The sequence below is a fragment of the Aethalodelphis obliquidens genome, unplaced genomic scaffold (assembly GCF_003676395.1).
Source record: "Aethalodelphis obliquidens isolate GAN/ISIS:26980383/991018 unplaced genomic scaffold, ASM367639v1 scaffold7, whole genome shotgun sequence".
Lineage (NCBI taxonomy): Eukaryota > Metazoa > Chordata > Mammalia > Artiodactyla > Delphinidae > Aethalodelphis > Aethalodelphis obliquidens.
This window is the reverse complement of record NW_020837951.1, coordinates 10,506,869-10,525,412: the sequence shown is the minus strand read 5'-3', so window position 1 is coordinate 10,525,412 and position 18,544 is coordinate 10,506,869. Positions and strand designations below refer to the sequence as shown.

The 18,544-nt window shown below is 36.3% G+C and overlaps 1 protein-coding gene and 1 long non-coding RNA gene across 5 annotated transcripts in view; one reads left to right on the top strand and one right to left on the bottom strand.

Annotated features, from left to right (window-relative positions):
- NR6A1 (nuclear receptor subfamily 6 group A member 1) overlaps positions 1-18,544 on the bottom strand; it is a 205,780-nt gene that overhangs the window by 130,508 nt on the left and 56,728 nt on the right. The gene's annotated exons all lie outside the window — the stretch shown is intronic.
- Positions 1-18,544, top strand: part of LOC113619713 (uncharacterized) — a 52,462-nt gene that overhangs the window by 11,955 nt on the left and 21,963 nt on the right. For all 3 annotated transcript variants that reach the window (XR_003432503.1, XR_003432504.1, XR_003432505.1), the window contains exon 2: positions 18,307-18,413. This is a non-coding gene — a long non-coding RNA (uncharacterized LOC113619713). The remainder of the gene's footprint in view (positions 1-18,306; positions 18,414-18,544) is intronic.

The window sequence follows — 18,544 nt, the reverse complement described above, 5'->3', positions numbered from 1 at the left end:
GTGCCACCAGGGAAGTCCTATAAATCCTTACCAAGACAAGAAAATAACCAATAATATCACTTATTCAACAAAGCTTTACTGAATGACAACTTTGTTTCAGGTACTTTTATGTATAAGAGATCCAAAGTCATTAAAAAGAGTTCTTTCCTCAAAAAGCTTGCCTTTAGTATGCTTCCCAATCTGGCCCTCTTACATCATGTAACATTTGCCCTGCCTAATTGCTGAAACATTAAATATTTCAGGCCTTAACTAGAAAAAGGAAAACCTTTGAGGACACACACTGTATTGAATAATCAACTTAAAAATCCAAATTTCTTAAGAAAGACAAAAAAAAGCCCAATGTCAGTAAAATCCAATTGAACAGATTCCACTTACATGGCCTCATACCAGCACAAAGTAATGTTTACCCAAGTACCTACAGTCAAGAGGAATTCAAACACTAACAGGAAGAAAAAAAACCTTTTACTTCCCACAGAATAGCTAATAAAATTACTATCAGTTTTCATTTCTTTGTAATTTTCCCTGTAAATCCTGCTTAATTTCAGTCTGACAAGACGGATTTCTCCTTAAGAGAAAATGATGCCCCAGGTTTCCTGCAGATATTTGAGAATATGTATATCACACAGAAGAGAAATTGTCACAGTAACGGCATGGTCCAAAAATGAAAGCTGATCAGCTCAGTGTGAAAGGTCAGATTTCTGGTAAAGTTTCCCATCTGCTAAGACTTTGATACTTATATATACCTAATATGTTTCAAAAATACGCCCTCCCCAAATAATAGCAAATAACATTTACCAAGGGTCTACTACATGTCAGAACCTGTGCAATGTTTTTCTAAACATGTCATTTAATAAACACAACCATCTAAAGAATCCAGTACTGTTATTAGCACCTATTTTACTGATGAAGATATTGAAGCTTGGAAAGCTTGTCCACTGTCAAAACTGCTAAGAAACAGCACAGTCCAGACGACTGGTTCCTAGGCGAGCTGCTCAGTTCACTATAGCAGTTTGATTTTCTATGGTTTGGTGGGACTTTTCCTTCTTTAAAATTTTTCCTTTCAAAGACTAGATAAATTTTTTTCTGCTTCTAACTTTGAAAAGAACTAGTTTCCAGGATCACAAGAATATGGGACAGTACGATGTAATTTTACATATGATGAAAATAGATTTCTGAATGTCAGCAAGTATGCAGTCTAAACTATGCATGGAACTTTTAAAAATAGCTAGATATCATTTATTTATTAGGCTTCAAGTCTCCAGAAAAAGTAGAAATAACTATATAATCTCTCTTAAAAATTTACTTAAGTATAAACAATATAGTCTAATTTGGAGAAATACATTCAGTGTTTGCTAAAATAGACTAGTGTCCATTGCACCAATGCTCTATGCTTATATTGTAATGTTATTTAAAAGGATATATAATATCTTAAAAGGACAGCATCTCTGGATTATTATATGTGAATGTGAAAGCCTGTTGTAAATAGTAAAGCAAAATTATCATTAACATTATTTTAAGGCACTTGTTCTGCTTTAATAGTTCCTAGAAATTCATGGTTACCTTTTGATAACAGATAACTAGAATTCACCAGAAAAGATCCTTAATTTTGGGCAGGCAGTAAAATGTAGAGAAAAAGCAGAGACAGTATGAAAACATGGGTTTAATCAAAGAATTTCTAACTAAAATTCTCTGAGCCTCAGTTGCCTCAGCTGTAAAATGGGAAAATACTAAGTCCCTCATACAGCTGAATGAGAGTCATAAATGACAAAGTGCCTCACTAAAAGTCATGATTCATTCATGATTCACTGTCAGCAAATACAGATTGGGAACATGAAACAGTATGATCAAGAAAAAAATTAAGATGTGTATCTAGCTTGGGAGCAAACGGTGTACCTAGTTTGGGAGCAATAAGGAAACGGATGTGATTTAGGAACTAGTGTATTAGGGCCCCATAGTGAAAGCCTTTGTCAGCTGAAAGCATTTAGATTTTATTTAACGGTAGTCAGGGCATCAAGTTTTAAAGTCAAATTTGCATTTAGCCACTGGGTAGAAGGTAAATTAGAGGTGGGCAAGACTGGAGGCAAGGAGAATACTGAGGCTACTGCAATCATTCAGATGAAAAAAATGATGGTTTTGACCACAATAGTGGCAGTAAAGACCAAAGGCTGTCACATGCTCCAACACAGATGAACCTTGAGGGCATTATGCTAAGTGAAATAAGAAGCCCGTCAAAAAAAGATAAGTATTGTATACTGCCGCTTATATGGGCTATCTAAAGTAGTCAAATTCATAGAAACAAGTAGAATGGTGGTTACCAGGGGTTGAAAGAAGGGAAAAAGGGGAGTTGTTTAATGGATACAGGGTTTCAAGTTTCGAAGATGAAAAAGTTCTAGAGATCTGTTGATGAACAATATGAACATACTTAACACTTATGAACTATGTATTTTTAAAAAGTTAAGATGATAAATTTTACGTTATGTGTTTTTTACCACAGTTTTTTTTTTTTTTTTTTAAGATGCAAATGGGAGGCCAGGGCTTGTTTTGTTTTATTTTGACATTCTGCTCTATTCAGCCTCTGAGCAATTCTCTTGCTGTTTTACTGAATTGTAAAATAACTATGGTTAAATGAGATCTGATTTGCAGGGCACCGAAGTTCCACTTGACCTCAAGTATCTTTCACTATTACTTGTCATGCTACTTACTTAACATTTCCTTCACTAAAATTGCTTTTTAAAAAAGCATGCTTAAAATATTATTGAAAAATAACTCAAAATGTGAGAAGTACTAAACAGAATAAAAGGTAAAACCCCACCAATTCTCTCACAACCCTACACTTGACCCAAAGTATTATTGGTTTGGTGTGATTCCTTCTAGCCCTTTACTGTAAATTTTAAAAAGTTATAATTTAAGGCCTCTGTTAAGTGACTAACTCCAAGTCATTAACTAGAAATGGTCTCTTAACACAAGTCCTTGAGCCCTATGCTTCCCCTCAAACTTTTAAACCAAGCTTCTGCCTAGCTTTTTAAAATTTGTGTTTGTTCCAGTGTAAAAAGTAAAGCACACTCATCTCAAATGTACAGTTCAATGAATTTTTACAAAGTGAACACACTTGTGGAACCAACACCCAAATCAAGATATAGAGTATTACTAATACCTCAGAAACCTCCTTTGTACCCCCTCACAGTCATTATATCCTCTCAGTAAACGTAACCACTATTCTGACTATAATCTTTTGTGTCTGGCTCCTTTTGCTCAACATTTTGTATAGGACATTCATCCATGCTGCTGCATACTGTGACAGTTTGTACAGTATTCCACTTTACAGATTATACCACAATTCATTTACCCATTCTATTGTTGATAGATATTTAGTTGTTTCCAGTTTGGGACTATTACAAATAATGCTGTTATGAACATTCTCATAAATGTTCTTTCAGCATACACTTTATCCATTTTTGTTGGGTATATGCCTAGACATGGAATTGCTTATGTTCAACTTGCAAAGGTACTCCTGAAGAGTTTTCAAATGTTTGTACCAACTTACACTCTACTTCTGCTGGCAGAAGTTGAGTGTTACAATTGTTCTCTGCAATGCTTTAAATGGTCAGTTTTTTTGTTTGTTATTTTAATTTTAGCCATTCTGGTGGCCATTATTTAAAATTTTTTCATTATTCTGATACCTAGTGATGTTGAGTACTTTGGGCCAGAGTTTGATAGGTATTTGGGAGGTAGATTTAATAAATCTAAGTGACCAACCGATTGAAGAGAAAGAAGAGAAAATCTAGAATGATAGAAAAGGGAAATATATTTAGAAAAGGAAGAAGGGACAGAAAACATACTCATTTCTGAAATTATTAGATTTGATTCTGCCAATGGAAATGGGTGATACATGAGATTCAAGACTTGAATGCAACTACGGAGACTCAATGGGACAGACACATAAAGGTTCCCACATTAAAAATTAATTTAAAACAAACAAAAATCTCCAACACCACATCTTAGGTGGTAAAGAAAATAAACTTACAATCCAAAGGAAGCAAGATAAAGATACACTAAAGTGCAGTATTTCAAAAACAGAACCTCATAGATGCTTATGATTTTCCCCACTATAACTTCTAGAAATTCCTGTGAAGATAACAGAAACAAATCTATAAAGAGTGATGAGTCCAGCAAATGGAATTAAAGAAAAATTCAAAGCCTTAATAAAAGACAAGTTCACTAAATCAGATAGACAAGGATCTCCTGTGTTCAGACAAGAAGACTATCTGTGACACCTCAAGTTTCTCTATTATGAGAACATGAAGAAGAAAAGAAAGGCTCACAATTAATCAACAAACTATGTGAGGATTAAAGACGAGAAACAGATTTGGAGCTAGGCTCAGTCTTCTGAGATTCGCCTTATCATTGGAATATCTATAGCTAATTATTGCTTCTCTTTAAGTATTATGTGGTATCAAGAGCTTGGGGTCTGGAGACAGGCAAACCTGTATTTAAATCTTAACTTTCTATCTCTCCTTAGCTATTTTTTTTTAATTTTTTATTTTATATTGGAGTATAGCTGATTAACAACATTGGTGTTAGTTTCAGGTATACAGCAAAAATAGGCAAGAGACCTCCTTAGCTATTTTACTCCAGGAAAGTGACCATCTCTAGCTTCAGTTTTCTCATATCCAGAATGAGAATAGTAATGATCCACAGAACTACTGTGAACATTAAATGAGATAATACAAAGTAAAGCACTTAAATACAATGCCTGACCCATAGTTACGTTCTCCATAAATGCTGATATTATCATCTGCAGAATGGGACCAATTCACATACCCATTAAGATTGAAAAGAAGTAAAGTGACATGTATAATGCCTAGCTATAGGAGGCACACAAATGGTAGATATTATTATTATCCCCTACTTTTAGGGAACTCTGTATCATTCAATGTCAAACTGCATATGAAATGGTATAGTGCACTTATTAAGAACACAATGGGTCTGAAACTCCTGAATTTAAATCCTGGCTCTGCCACTTAGCTATGTGATCTTGGGCAAGTTATTTACCTTACTTTGCCTTCCTGTTTTTATCTGTAAAATGGAAAAAATAATAACCATCTATCTCACTGGACTGTTGTGAGGATGAAACAACCTTCTTTTTAATTGCTTTATTTGTAAAGCTCTAAAAACAAAACCTGGAACATAAGTACTATATAAGTATAAGCTGTTATTATTTTAATACCAGCAGTATACATGTTTTGTCTGAGACTTCTGCATCAAAGAAATGGGGAGGGAATTCCCTGGCGGTCCAACTCCATGCCTTCACTGCCGAGGGCCTGGATTCGGTCCCTGGTCGGGGAACTAGGATCCCACAAGCTGCGCAGCACGGTCAAAAAAAAAAAAGCAATGGGGAAATAAGTTTGGACATAAACAATTTAACATTCTTCTTATGGATAAGAGAAGCCCAATGAAAATATTCAAATACTCATCCTCAAAAATGGAGGGAAAAAGGCTGAAAGAATAACAAGTTATACACAAGAACTGTTATCACTACTAAGGAAATATGACCTCATCTGTCCAGAAATAGTTAGGGGGGAAAAATGTGCTTTCTGGCTCTGCCCTAACTGTGCAACAATTCAGATGAAGGAAGCCTACGCTGCACAGAGAGAAGGAAATAATTTTTCCTACTTTTACCTTACAAGAGCCTGATAACCAATAGAGCTATCTAGAGAGACTGGTACATCCTCCTATCTTTTTTAGATAAAGACTGCTTAGAACAGAATAATCAATTCTGGAAGCCTTCTTAGAAAGGTCTTTCTGCATTATTCTGACATCTTTCCACACTCCACAAATCTTCATTCCTTCCTGGGCAAGTCAGAAGAGGTATCTAAAGAGGCAAAAATGCCAGCGAGTACCATATTTTAGAATTAAAAAGAAATCCCATGCTTGTTCTTAGGTCACGATGTCAATCCTGTGGACTGGTTTTTGTAGCGGACTCACAAAATGAACAAAATACTGAACTGCATCGACAACAAATAAAATCAATGAATTGTAGCTTATCTGTTCAAGAGTTTATGCCTTCTACCAGACTGTGGGCTTCTTGAAAAAAGATCTTATTCATCGCTAGCATCTAGTACATTGCCCAGTACACACAGAGAGTTCAATAAATGGTGACTGAATTTAGTCATCGAGCACCTCCCCCTTGTAAAAGGTACTATGTTAGGTGCCAGAGAGCCTGTAATGGTTCACATATGTTGATGCCAAAACATTTTAGACTATTTAAAAATTAAACAAGGCCAGATTTGGTTAAGGAGCTGCAGCTGCAGTAGCACCCGCTCTCATCCCAGACTTAACTCCGAGCAGCAAGGCTATCCTCCTCTGCATGCCTGTGGAAGCAAATTAAATACTTCCCTCAAATGATGGAGAGCCTCTTCCCATGCAGCTCTGGTGTGGTGTTCTTTCTGCTCAGCAAAGGAGGAAAACTCCAGAATCTCTGGTCATAAAAATGTGATGTTAGCAAGAACAGGTGCTGAGTAAGCCTGGTACGCTTCCAAATGAAGTCTTGCCATCTAGAATTCTGAATTGAGGATGCCAGACTCAAGACCATCTGGATTTGCTCCTCTGGCTTTGAGCTTTCTCTAAGAGAGGCCGGAAGAAGTATGCTGTTGCCAGTATGTGTAATGTGTAATTGCATACTCAAACAAGTATGGATAAGAGTCCAAGACTTGGCAAATGGATGGAATGTAGCACGTGGAACTTTCTGAATAGAGAACCATGCAAAGGGAAGGGTTTCCTCACAAAACATAAACTAGGCAAGGTGTGAATTGCCCCTCAGTGTCACATTTTGGAAAAATTCACGCAGGATAATAAATACTTGGGAGTTGGGCGGGGCGGGGGGGGGATGCTCAGAAGTATGTGAGAGGCAAAACAGCACCATTACCTCAGAAAGCAGTTAAGTTTATCTAACAATAATTCTTTATTTCCCCTCCCCCAATGAGATAAATATATGTGATTATAATTTGGTACATACAGAAAAAATTATCAAGCTGTGGACTCTGGCAGACAGACAGTGTTGAAATTAAACAGTGTGAGCTCTGGCAGCTGCACTATGTACTCTTTCAAATTCTGACATCATTACTCTGGTAAGGGCCCTGTACCAAGTTGGCGTGGGTTCTAATGTGGTTTAGAGAGAGAAGTTCTTGCCTTTTTCAAAAAAGATGACCTACAAATAGTCTTTTTCATACAACAGGGAAATAAGTATTTCCCTTTACCCCAGATTTTGTTTTAAAGGACAAAGCCATGTTGCCAAGGTATTAAGAAAGTGTTAGAAATGATTCTGAGATTTTAAAGGCCACTCAACACAAGCTCTAAAAAGACATCTAAAACAGTACATGAATGTCTCTTAAACTAGTGATTATCCTTTTGTGGTAATAAAGAGTCAATTACAAAGAATGCTAATTTTCTTCATATTTATACTCTGACATTGGCAGCTTAGGATAGTATCCTTTGGAGGCCAAGAATGGGGAGCCCTCCCTACTTCAGCCATGAGAACTTGGACAACTTACTTGACATCAGATCCTCAGTGTCCTCAAATGCTAAGTGAAATAGTAACATCACCCCACAAGATACTCCTCACAATACCAAATATATGGCAAATCCTCAATAAGTATTAGATAGACTTATGAAAGACCCTTTAAAACTGATGCTAAATTAGAACTTAATAGAGCTAAGTGGTCCGACTTTTCTCCACTCAGATTCAAGAATGGAAAGAATTTACATATAAGCTGGTTTTAAGATCAAGACTGGATTTGTCCTCTTTCAACAAGTGATATTATAAAAACAAGATTTCATTCTCCTCTCCAGTAATATCCAATAAAACACAAAATTCCAAATATGAAAAATGACAGGTTAAAGAAAAGAGAGAATAAAAAACCACTTGTAGCTCTCATAAAGTAGATGTAATTTGACTTGTTTAGAGTGACAGGATTTTTCATTTCATTTTTATCATGAAACATTTTAAATTTTCATAAAAACAGTGATAATAGTAAAATGAACTATCAACTCCTATTCAACAATGATCAAGATTTTGCCACATTTGCTTCAGAAAAGATTATTACTATTTTACTTTTTGAGGTATAATTTACACACAGTAAGGTGAACAAACCTTAAATAAGTCTGATTAATATTTACATATGTATACATACATGTAACTACCACCCAGAACAAAATTATGGAACATTTATAGCAGCCCACAGATTCCCTTGTAACCTTTTCCTCCCAATGTATCTAATGCTCTGAACTCAGATAGCATTATTCTTCACTTGTTAGGTTTTCCTTTCACCATTAATAATCAGATCTAGGCTTTACTTTTCTGTTTTCTTAAATAGTTTGCCAATGTCTATTTCAATCGTACATTTTTTGGCCCTAATGATCCCATTAAACATAAGAAATTTATGCAAAAAAAAAAAAAAGAAATTTATGCAAGACTCAAAGTAGTAATAGTAGAAACAGGCAAAAGACCTAAAAGTGTAGTTTAAAAAAAGAGTCTACATATTTAGAATGCCCGTAAGCCCCCCAACATTTTGAAGGGGGCAGAAGACTGAGAATGCTAGCATAAAAGTGACCAAAAGGAAAAGTGGAATTCATTTTGATTTAAATAAATCCTAAAGAAAATACACTAGACAGTTTTTTAAATAAGAAGGTCTGTACATTTCTAAGCCTTTTTTTTTTTTTTTTTTTTTTGCGTCACACGGGCCTCTCACCGCTGTGGCCTCTCCCACCGCGGAGCACAGGCTCCGGACGCGCAGGCCCCGCGGCCACAGCTTACGGGCCCAGCCGCTCCGCAGCATGTGGGATCCTCCCAGACCGGGGCATGAACCCGCATCCCCTGCATCGGCAGGCAGACTCCCAACCACCGTGCCACCAGGGAAGCCCCTCTAAGCCATTTTTAAAAGAACATTCAACTGAAAATTTAAACCCTTCATATGTTGATTTTTATTGCCTGTCAATGTCTGAATAAATCCCACCCCAATTACATTTTCTTTAAAGTTCACAACCATTTTAAGGCCATGCTCTCATGCCTAAAAGCTGACATTCTTCCTAAATGAGCCAGATCCCTACACAATATTAGACCTAGTACACATACAAATTTAAAGCTAATCAACAGCTTTTTCATGGAGTAAAGTCCTATGTTTGGTATGTACATCTAACCACCTGTCAGTTACTGCATAATTTAGTATTTCAATCAAATGACACAACCTAGTTGATCTGATATATTTAGCAATATGCACCACTGTTAAATTAATATAGTCATGTGACTGGACAACATATATACTAAATTACTTTGGTATATGCAAACCAAGCAATTCTAGGGTCAACTGGAAAACAGTGGAGTGGGACAGCATATCTCAGTGCAGTGACAAATGCAATAACCACTACCTTATCAGAAGTGTTGTTGGAAGCATTAACTAAGATAACACAAAGAAAGGGTGTTACTTCTCTCACCTCCTCAGCACTCCTCACTCCCTTCGATTTACATGGACTAAGCTGTAATTTGCCAGAAATGCCCTCTCCTCACCTCCACATCCTAGAGCAACACAAATATTCTACTTCTAAAAGCCATAATTTTCACGAATTCATTTGTGTAACCAAGTATCTCTGAAAGACTTAAGAATTGAACTTAGGGATAAATTCCTTTAGTTGGTTTGCTTTCATATAACTTAGTTAAGACTCCACTGGAAATAAAAATTTGAGATGGTATTAAGAAAGCCCCAAAGGGAAGAACTCCAGCCCTATGTACTTCCTAGAAACAAAAAGATAAGCTGAGGGTTTATTAGGAAGCAAAGACACCCAATTGGCATGTGGCTTACAAAGAACTGACAACTAGTCTCCTTTCTCTACCCAGACTTCAAGTTTCCACTCACAATGCTAGCTAAGCATTTATGGTCAGCCCCTTATACAGATGTTACTCTTTAAATAATCTTTTTATAGAGACTATACAAAAATAGAACAATTATCATACTGGCTGCTTCTGATTATTGTTTATTTTGGAGACATAAATAACCCCCTGCCAGTTACTGGCTTTATTGTGACTGACACCTTATGGAGGGTGCTTTGATCTCTAAATTGATTTATTAAGCTGCAAACTGACTATCTCTTATGTTAAAAAGACTAGCAAGCTGAACTTTTACAACTTTCTTCCATCTGCCTTCATCCAGAAAGTAAATGTAGTATCAACTCAAATCAGCAACCCCTCCCCAATTATCTTATCATAGAACCATCTCTCAGGAGCCAAAAAGGGTATTACTTAATCAACACTAGAAATATGAACAAAAATCTTCATATTTTTCATTGCTTTTCAAACCTAGGAGTTGCAAATAAAACATCTGAACCCACTCCGCTCCACCAAAACAGATGCATACTGCAACTTTTAGAGTAGACAGATTATAGGGTTATTAGTCACATCTCAAAAGGAAATATTAAGCATATTTTAAAAACTAACTTTATATTTAAATGATTTCATTTATATACTATTTAGATAAACAATGAATTAAATTTAATTCACTGTTAATAAAATATGTTTATATAAATATTTATCAAGTGCCTGATACATATCTGAACAAAATGCTTGTTTTCACTGAGTTTACACAACTGTAATACAAGGTACACCATGAGAAATGTTATAGAATCAAGGAGGAAAGACAAGATACAAGGAAGATGTCTAGGAAAGCTTTAGGAAAAATCTGGCATTGGGAAAATAATTAATTCTACCCAGTCCAGCCCATATTGCTTTCACCCCTCTGAGCAATTAGGCATATACTGGAAAGTTTGGCAGCAGACAGACCAAGGTTCTGTGACATTGAGCAAATCACACCCCCTATTAGAGTCTCATGTATAAAGTAAGTGTAATACCAAATACCTGGCAGAACTGTCGTGAAGATTAAATGTGAATGATTAACATATGTATATAGATTTTTATATACTACATATACATATATAATATGTATCTATATACTTTATCTATTTATACAAACTTTATTGTAAATATATACTTACATATATGTGACATGTTGAATATAGTATATTTGTGTGTGTGTGCATATATGTATATGTACATAAAATCACAATGGATGGTGAATGTTAACTAAGCCTAATGTGGTAATCATTTCACAATATATGTAAATCAAACCATCATGCTGTACACCTTAAACTTACACAGTGATATATGTCAATTATTTCTCAATAAAGCTGGAAAAAAATCACAATGCCTGACACTGAAAGGATGCTCAAGAAAAGGAAGTATTTATTATAAATACCTACTAAACACTGAACCCTATGCCAGGTACTATTCACCTCTGCATCTGGACAGCGCTTGATATGTTGTTTAACTGCTTATTTTCCCCAAGATCATAAAAGAGCAAATCCCATGTGATTTACTTCTTATCTACCCACAAAGAGAATAAAACACACATAGTAACACATGTCCAACTGCCATCTGTTAAGTAAATTGAACTAACTTCGTTATAAAAGGGTAACTGAACAAACAGAAGGATCAGCAAGACTCAGAAAATACACGGTGTTTACCACAAGAACATAAAAAAACTGACTTTTTAAGTATAGCACAAAAAAGAAATTGTTAGATATATTATTTGGCAATTTATATTGATTGATCAACCTATACTGAGCTCTACTACGTGCAAACTAAGCCCTTTGGGGATCCCAGAACAGGTTGTCTTCTCTCCAGCAGCCTACAGCAGCCCTCTGAGTCTGATGGGATTAAGGAAGTTTCTACCACTTGCCTAGAGTTTCCTAACATTTGGAACTCCACAGTAGTGGTTCTCAAAGTGTGGTTCATAGATGTCCCCAAGACCCTTTTCACAGAGTCTGCAAGATCAAAGCTATTTCTGTACTAATTATAAGACATTATTTGCCTTTTTCACTTGACATTTGCACTGATGGGGCAAAGACAGTGTTAAGTTAAATCGCTGGCCTTAGCACTAATTAAAGCAGTGGCACCAAAATATACTGATAGTCATTGTATTCATCACTGCCACACACTGGGGGGTACAGGTGCGGCAGGGGAGGGGGGAACCCAGACATTTTAACTGAAGAATGTCTTTGATGAAGCAATAAGATTTACCGGTTTTATTAAATCTTGATGCTTGAGTACATAGTTTTTTTATATTTTGTGAAAAAAATGGTAAGTACACATAAAGCAATTCTACTGTACACTGGCTGTCCCAAAGGAAATGCACTTTGAGCTACTGTTTGAGTTGTATACTCAACTAGCCAATTTTTTCATGGATCACCAATCTACTTGAAAGAACAACTAACAGAAAATTATGGTAATTCAGACTTGGATATTTGACAGATTTTCTTGAAAATGAACAAAGTGAGCATGTCATTTCAAGGAGAATAACTGACAGTCTTTGTTGCCAATGATAAAATTCAAGGCTTTAAACAAAAATTAGAATTTTGGAAAATTTATATCTGCCACTGTGTGCTTCACACAGCTTCCCAATATTTAAAAGTGTTTCCAGGGACTTCCCTGGCTATCCAGTGGTTAAGACTTCGCCTTCCAATTCAGGGGGTGTGGGTTTGATCCCTGGTCAGGGAGCTAAGATTCCACATGCCTCACGGCCAAAACAACAAAACATAAAACAGAAGCAATATTATAACAAATTCAATACAGACTTTAAAAATGGTCCACATCAAAAAAAATAAATAAATCTTAAAAACAAATAATAATATATACAATTATCTGAAGAAACTATTAAAATTCTCCTCCCTTTTCCATATATATGTATGGATAGAGGCCAGATTTTCTTTGTATACCTCAGCCAAAATAACATATTGAAACAGATAGAAAGCAGATGCAGATACATGCAGATATGCGAATTCAGTTGACTTTTATAAAGCCAGACATTAAAGAGAGCTGCAAAAATATAAAATAATCCCACAGTTCTCACTAAGCTTTTTGGAGAAAAAAATGACTACTTTTATACTTTTTTTTTTTTTTTTTTTTGCGGTACACGTGCCTCTCGCTGTTGTGGCCTCTCCCGTTGCGGAGCACAGGCTCTGGACGCGCAGGCTCAGCCGCCATGGCTCAAGGGCCCAGCCGCTCCGCAGCATGCGGGATCTTCCCAGACTGGGGCACGAACCCGTGTCCCCTGCATCGGCAGGCGGACCCCCAACCACTGTGCCTCCAGGGAAGCCCTATACTTATTTTTATTTTAAAATGTTATTTATGTTGGTATGTAATGGGTTTGTTTTTATTTCAAATGAATTAATAAATATTTTAATTTCTCAGTTTTAATTTCTAATACAGTAAAGTGATAGTTATAATCCAAATAAACAAAAGCTCCTGGAAACCTCAATAATTTTTACAAATGTAGAGTTTTTGTATGGCAAGAGATCTTAGAGATCTGACCTTGGGTTTGGTTGATATAATTTTTCTTAATGGAAAACTATGAAAACTGAAGTAACATACAGCATAGTCAAGACTGGGTCTCCTGATTTCAATTTTACATTCATTCTGGACCACGATTCCTGAATTCACTAAGACAATAATTTAGAAGCCCCTCATTCCATTCTTCCCAGTAAGCAGGAAGTTTGACCAAATAATTAATTACAATAGTAACAGTAGCTGAAATTTGAATGTTATGTCCTAGGTATTTTTATACTGCTGCTTTCACTTAATTCTCACAAGCCTGTGATATAAGTACAAATAATTACTAACCTCTAGATGAGAAGCAGAAGTTAAACCAGAAGTCAGAGAGCTACTTAATGGCAGAGATGGGATGTGAAAATAACACTTCTAACAGAGAGATGTATCAGCAAAAAAGCTTTCTCGTAACTCTCAATCAAAACATTTGTGTGGTCACCAGCAGGGGCATTTAAGGAAATACAGGACCTGTGACTCTGGCCCAGTACACCTTCAGATGTAGACAGAACAAAACACTAGCCTGGAGCATGGCCACACACATTTAGTTCTACACTAAATGGCAAGAAAGCAAGCAAATAGGGAGATGTGCTAGATATATCACCAAGTGCCTCTCTTCCTCACCCATCTAGCGACTCTACCATCACCCATTAAAAAGAAGTGACAGGAGTCAAGGGTGAAGGATTTGTTACTGACACACAGCTGGGGCAGTGAAAACTCCTGGCAGGTGTTCTCTAAGCTATAACTCCTCTCCTATGCAAACTAACCCCCAAGCTGAGTCCTCCTGGCTTTATCACACTGAGGCTCGACAAGAGCCATCATTAGTGTCCAAACTCCACTTTTTCCAGGCTGATGACATGTGTCAGACCTTGATTCCTGGTGCTACTCCTGCCTGCCAACTCCGGAAAGACTTCTGTAATGGCTTTGGGTTTTTAAAAAATACTTCAAGTCACAAGGCAGCAGCTGACACCAACTCCCTCCTGAGGATGGACACTTGGCCAGGAGCCCAAGCTGAAGTGGATTTGGAGATTCTTGATCTTTTTTGAAATCATTCCTAACTTCTCACTGGCAATTAAAATAAAATCCTCCCCAGAGAACAGCCAGAGGTTGGGCAAGCCTCTTCCATCCAGTGGTAGTCACCTTTGATTAGAGAAAAGTGTTAAAGTGTAGCAGCAACTGATAAATGTCAGAGCCTGGAGGGCCTTCAGAGTTTTGATCACTTACGGCTATTTCTCATTTCATACCATGAACAGTTTCTAAGCCAACACCACTCAGCATTGCTTACTTAGTCAAATGCTTCAGGTCAGCATACCAAACTCAAGTCAATGGTCCGTTTGCACTGGTTCTGAGTGCCTCCCTAAGGCTAAGATGTTTGACTTGCCAGGCAGATGACCTGATGTGCTCTGCAGATGCCCAAGAGGACATTAGGAAACATCCACAAAAAACTGGCTTTTTCATGGTGGAGAGGTAGTGTGGTATAAGTGAACACACAAAAAATGCAAGCACACACACAGAGTCAAGGATTTCAATTTTGATTCGCTGTGTGACTTCATTTCCCTTCAACATCTGTTTCCTTATCAATTAAAGAAAGATCTTAGCCTAAATCAGAGATTCCCAAATGTCTGTGGAATGGCTACATCAGAACCCTCCGAGGGCTTGTGAAAACTACAGAACCTATTCCTAAAGGATCTGATTTACTAAGTCTAGGGTGATACCTAGGAATCTGCATTTTTAGCAACCTATATTCCCCACCACCGCCACTTTTAATTCTGATGCAAAGTCAGGTTTGGAAATCATTAGACTAAATGACCTGTAAGACTCTTGATAGCTTTGAAAGTTATAAAACTATAGACTGGAACTTATTTTCTATTCTTTCATCCCAGAATGTTTTCCCCTATCCACTATTAGCATTCCCACTCAAACATCAGGATTGTCTAATTTCAGGTTAGCAATGGAGACATAAGTCTAAGAGCAGTATGTCAAGTATTAATAGCTTACCCAACCAAGTACACTGCTATTTCATTTATGAAAGTAGATCTAAGCATCGCTTTTCTACACAATATACATAGAAAAATAAAACTTTTAAGACATATTTTGCAAAGATTCAACTATTTGCTGGAAACAGTCAAGAAAAACAACATTTAAAAAGCATTTTACCTAAATGTTATGAATAACTAAGAAGTTACGGCATGAATATACTTAATTAGTACTTGTGACTCCTGATGCCTTAACACAAAGCTATAATCTACCTGAGGCAATAAAAAACTTTGTAACAATAGAGGTCAAGTTTTTAAAGCATCAATAAAATACCATATGATTGAATTTTTAACCCAATAAAATAAAATGGGCCAGAGGAGAAATCAAAGTCCTATGTTACTGATACATCAACAGGGTTTCATTATAAAAAAGGAAAGATTGAGTCCTCTGATCGCTGTTCTTGTTTATTTCATTAACTGTTTCATTAACTGGTTGTTGCAAACACATGCCTGTTGCTCTAAAGGACTCTCAAAAATCTCCTCCAACACTTTTCACACACTGTAACAAAACCCAATATTCTTTCCAGCTCATTCCTTAATTCCCATGAATATTAGCTACTGCATGATTTGGGCTCCTATTTCTTTTACAACTTTCAATGCCTAACTCATTTATGTACTCATTTATCTCAGCTAGACAACAATCCTTGGTACAGAGTTACTTAGAAGAGTTCACTGATAACAGATATCCTGTGAATTAATTTACCATGGAAAAACAGAGTCCTGCTTCCAGTGGGTTTGCAAAATAATCTAAAATAGTAATACCTCAAAACACATGAAGTCACTGTAATTAAGGGATGGAGAATTCAGGTGGCCTCTAGAATATTTTGATAGGCTTTGAAGTGTGCATCCCATAATGCCTTTGGCACTTGACCAATTTGCTATCTCACTGAGTTGGCCTCCCACCTCCTGTCTTCTAGACTCATCTAAAATAGCTGAAGAAACCTGATATAAAGTTGCCATGTCAAATAGTAAAATGTTCCAAGCTATTAAGTTTAAGCTTCTATTCCTACCTCTCAACTCCTTGGTAAAAACCTCAAGCAGGCTAAATATAATAAAGACCAATAATTCCATATACAACTGCAATCTTTGGCAGACTCTTTTTTCCCCGCTTCCTAATATTCAAGTAAATACTCTGAATTTAGCAGCCTCCTTTGTAAGCTTTGCCTTGAAACAACACAATTTTTAAGCCTAACTTAAAGCCAGAATTAGTAGTCAAAGTGCTGGAATCAGATCCAAACCAAATGGTTGCTGGGGAAGTTGTTGCAGGGAGGCGCGAGATAGGGAACTGCTGCAAAATGAGATAAATTCATTCAAATATTTGTGTTAACTTCTCTTCCTGCAACTTATTTTAGAAAGCTGCTAACTGTACAAGCACAGAGTTACTAATTAATGATTGGTACCTGCAATTCGTACAAAACTTGATGAAGTCTAAATATCCACTCTTCCAGAGACCATCATTATATTACATCTTTATAGTTATCATTGTCCTAGGTTATACTGCACAGGTTATGCTACAGGGAAAGGTGTGACTAGATGATGGTGAGTCTGCACTACTGCTGGCAAGCAGCCACTCCTAATAAGATGGAGATTGAGATTTCCAAAACTAGCAATATTACACCAGTGACAACAGATTGCAAAATCTTGGTCTAAAGCTCTGGTCAGAATTTCTCATCCTGAAGTTCGTAGGGAGGCTATGGATGGGTTCTTAGATTCCATAAATGAAACTCCTTTCAAATTTTTGTGTTTACGTGCATGTATTTAGGGAGAGAATCCATAGCTTTCCACAGAGTTTTAAATTATATACCTAACTTAATTCTCACAATCAATATGAGATAGGTACTAACATTATTCTCATTTTTACAGATTGAAGAAATTGAAGCTTATAGGAGATAAAAACTTTACATAAGGTCACAAAGAAAGTGGTAGAGCATTAATTTCAAAATGTCTTTAAAACACACATATACATATGTATATTATGTATTAGCTAGTCAGACATTATTTTAATTATAAAAGAAGGTTTTTACATTAGTGTATATGCACTGGAAACCAAATTCTGGGCAAAACATGCAATTTTATTTAGTAACATAAATAATAGTTGTAAATGATTTTAACAATTTAAATCATTTTGAAATAACTTATATAAAAACACAAACCTGACATGTATTACCTCATTTAGTCCTCAGAACAGTCCTATGAGGTAGATACTATCAGTATCTCCATTTTATAGATAAGGAAACAGAGAAACAAAGAGGTTAAATAAGGTCACATAGCTATTAAGTTGCAAAGTCAAGATTCTGGCTCTGAAGTCTGTGCTCTTTTAATATTGCTTCCCCAAACAATTAATATACGAAAAATGTAAACTATAGTCACTTCAAAGGGGAAAAAAAAAGCCAAATAAAAATCAAATTGGAGAAGTCTATCATAAGGTACTTCATTTATTCTATTTAGCACATATGAACCAAGAGCAATGAGAAGAGAGACCTACCAATTACATTTGCATGCTACTTTCACATACATAACCTCCTGTGATTTTCACAGCTGAGTGCACAGGAAGAGCGAGTGCTATTTGTCCAGCATCTTAAAGATGAGTTAACTGAGGCTCTGAGGGGTTACTCTCAATACTATTCACCATTATCTGAACTTCCCTGCCTCTAGGATTTCCTGTACAGAGTTCTGAATATCTTTCCTTCTTAGTCTAGTAAAAATTCAACTAAACCTTCAAGGCCCAGATCAGATGTGACCATTTAAAAGATATGCCTTTCCTGACGGTGACTCCTCTTCTATGCTACTAATCTCTCAAATACCTATTGTTTTATTAAATTTATGCTTCTTGTTTCTTTCAAGTATATCAAGAGGCCTCAAGAGGACTATGAAAACATTTACATCTCCAACTCAGAGCAATGTGGGTTTCACAATATTTCGTAGTACCTCTGGAAAAGGAAAGAAAGGAGGTAAGTGAAACAATAAAGGATGGCATGGTGAGTTTTGACAAACTCAGAACCAGTCTAAATGAATTTATTAATTTGGACCAATTTATTAAATGTGTAGTAGCTTCTATAATCTGGCTAATTTAACCCTCAAC